This window comes from Rhincodon typus, chromosome 2 (genome assembly GCF_021869965.1).
Source record: "Rhincodon typus isolate 14 chromosome 2, sRhiTyp1.1, whole genome shotgun sequence".
In the NCBI taxonomy this organism is placed as follows: domain Eukaryota; kingdom Metazoa; phylum Chordata; class Chondrichthyes; order Orectolobiformes; family Rhincodontidae; genus Rhincodon; species Rhincodon typus.
In genome coordinates this window covers 73619723-73623439 of record NC_063333.1, presented here as the reverse complement: position 1 = coordinate 73623439, position 3717 = coordinate 73619723, and positions in this window count along the sequence as shown.

Genomic DNA, 3717 nt, shown 5'->3' with positions numbered 1-3717 from the left:
TCAGTGAACCTAATCAAATTACTTGAAATGGACTTATTTAAATAATTGCCTTGCACTCAATATGCATAATCAGTAATGCACAGGGAATGTCAGGACAGGAATGTCAGGTGCCAGCAGCCAAATGAACAAACAGTTACGCCATCAAAACCTTTTGTCTTACACCCTTGTAGATAGGTGAAAAGATGCAAAATTTCAAAAGGGAACAACAATTCTTTACCTCTGAGTAAAAGGGTACGAATTGGTAGCCAGTGGACTCTGGTTAGTTGAAGCATTGCCATAGAGAATTCATTAAGGAACATTTATCTCACAAGCTTTTGCTTAAATTCAATAGGCAAGTTGGCTCAGATTAATAACAGGAAGTAAATCACACTGCAAGTCTGACCGATAATCTTGATACATTCTAATAAATGGGCTTGAAAATACAAAATAATAGCAAACAACAGCAGCTGTAATATTGCAACCGGACAACAATTACTAAACAAACCTGAGTATGCCAACAATTACATTAATGATCAATTTACAATGAGCAGTCAAGCCTGTAATATGCTCACTCACATTTGCCAGAAGCTAAATATATCTACAGGACCCAGTCCTCCGCAGGAGAAGCAAATTTATCTGGACATTGTCACTTTTACACAAAGTAAATGCATGATCTTCCTTTGGTTCATTCTCCATGGCAATGCCTTAACAAAAGTCCACCCGGAAACAAGTCAGCACTGTTTTTTGCTCCTACAGTATAAATTGTTGATTTCTTCGAAATTTGGTTTGCGTCTGTGTGTTCTGTTCTGTGTGTGTTCAATTATGTAGACAAAAAGCTTTGACAACATGTCACTTTTTGCAGCAATGCCCAAGTGATGTACTACTGATCAACCAATTTTCTTTTGCTTATTTTATGGATGAGTGTTGCTTAGACACTTCAGCTGCTTAATGAGATTATCAAATTTATATGAAAACAAGGCTCAAGAAAACAGCTTGTTTGCAAATCAGCAGCCTTCTTTGTACTCACTTTCAACACTGATGCTCAGAGTACTTTAGTGGAGCTGCAAGCACAAGGTGTCTGCACATACCTTTTCAGAGAATAGCAGTATGATGAATTTTCAAATCTAGAGTTCAGAATCACAGAAGTGTTATGGCACAGAAAGAGACCATTCATCCCATCATGCCTGTACTGGCTTATTAAATGAGAATTATTACTGAGTGCCAATCTCGAGCATACCCTTGCACGGTAATTAGAACATAATTGAGAATCAAATCTACATTATAGTTGCATTTATATTGCACATACAGTCACATTTAGTTCTCATTACAGATGCTGGGAGTCAACTGATTCCATTAAGTGGTGTGCTGTTTACGCCATCAACAGTAAATTCAAGGTTCGATGACATATAGCAGCCGGAATGTGAATGCCATTAAATAGCCCTACAAGTTTCTTCATAAAATTGTGGCCTTGTCAATAAACAAGTCTAAACAATGACTGAATATTTTAAAATAGTATATTGTTGAATCTCAAATGGACAAATAAACTCAAGGTTACTTCCAACCAGTAAAAGGAAATTCCTTTATATGGGAAAGTACAATAAAAAATAATTATACCTTTTCTGATTGCCCTAGATCAGAAGCTCAAGGGGGTGAGAGCCTAACTTCTGCATCTCCACTTTGCAAACTTCTTTTCATAAAGTTTATGATTGATTAAGCATTATCTTTCCCCACATTTGGCCATTTCATAAATTGGCCACCTCAAAGGTTTAAGAGTCAGTCACATTGCTGTGGCTATGAGGCCACATGTAGACGAGACCAGTCAAGGATGACAGATTTCTTTCCTTAAATGACACTAGGTGAACCAGAATGGCTTTTACAACGATTGATGAAAGTTTCATGGTATTAATACAGAGAGACTAGTCATCCATTCCAAATTTTAAAAATTAATTTAAATTTAATTGCCAACTGTGTTGCAATGAGATATAAACTTGTGTCCCCAGAACACTAGCCCAAGTCCTCTGGATTATTCAGAGTGATATTAGCACTACATTATCATCTCCCATACTAAAGACTTTGCTTGACATAAGCAAATTCAAACAATTAATAATTAATTTAGGAGTGAAAAATGAAAACGTGATTGGCAAATCAAGTACGTTGAATATACTGTACCTCCTTAGTTGATTGGCTGCATTTGCCTGTCACTTCTTCAACTGGCACATGTTGCCTCTCACTTGCCGTTTCTCCTGTAATGAAATGTCATCAAGTCTAAGCTAGTCTTTTTTTTCATAATTGGGCTAGGTCTTGCTGATATATTCTAATTTAGCATAGGAATGATTTGGGAACAAATAGTGAAATTGCCTCAGTGGCAAACTACAGCAGCAAATAAACACAGAAGGAAATATGAATTCTCACTCTCCTCTACTGCACCATTATTTACACTGAAGAATTCACTTTAGGTGGAATTGTTGGTTCTAGAAGAGAAGAAATACAGCTTCCTTTTATTACAAAAACAAGGGCTGTATTCCTTGTAGTTTAGATGATTAGGCAATTTGAGCAACATTTTCAAGGCATTCACAGAAATATATAGAGTGGATAGAGACATCCTACTTCCACTAGTAAGGATGTCAAGAGCCTATTCTAATAATGAGAAATAGAACTCTCAGGAATAAAATTAGCAAAACTTTTAAATGAATGGAAAGATGTTAGAACTAGTTGCAGCAAAACATAATTGATGCCATATCAACTCGAACTTTAAAATCTGAGTTTGATAGATTTTTGCTCAAAGGTATTTAAAGATATGAAGAAAAGGCAGGCTTTAAATCTGTATCATGGATCAGACCTGAGGTCAGGCTCATGAGCATACTACCGTTCATATAGCCAAATAAATCTCAAAGTACCTGCTTGGTGTACCATTTCATGTACAACCCATTCTCCATAAAAATGTGTGTCAGGATTTTCTGTGCCCTTTAAAGGTCAGAGGCTGGAATACTGGGAAAATTGCATGGAAGAGGGACAGACAGCATGCCTGATTTCTTCCAACTTATCAGCACTGAGAAAGGTGGCTGATAGTTCGGCTGTCTCGAGCCCAGAGTCCCTTTCTAACTCCCAGGAACTTTACCAATAGTGGAGGTCCCTCTGCAGCATAGGGAACTGTCTGGCAGAGACCCAGTAAGTTCTTGGCGAAAGGATGGTCAAGAGCACCCCATCCACCTTCCTGCAACGGCCACAACTGACTCCAGTGGCATTGGCGTTGTTGGCTCTCAGCAAACATGACACTCCCACCCCACTTTCCCAGACCCGAATTAACTGGTCATCTGTGAAACAATGTGCCATGATTTGCATGTGCAGGCACAGAAGCAGCTACTGCCTTTTACGGCAGTGTTAAGGCTGCCGATTGTGCTGACAGCTTTTGGAGGCTAAGCCACCATTCTTAATTGTCCAGTGGGGAAAGCAGGTACTTCCTAAATGCCTGCCACGTCCTTCAACCACAGAATCAGTGCCATATTTTCACATCTGATCCCCACCTAGCTCAGGGGTCCCCTGCCACTTAAAACCCCAACCATTAATTTGAATTGTGAAAGTCAGGAAATTTTTAAACTGGTTTTTCTTTCCAAGTCAATTTTTCAACTGTGAAGAAATCTTTAACAATTGTGAAACCATCACAAACTGAGATGCAAACATAAGCCTCTTTAACAATTATCCTTAAATAATAGCTGCTTAACACTACAGAAATTATCT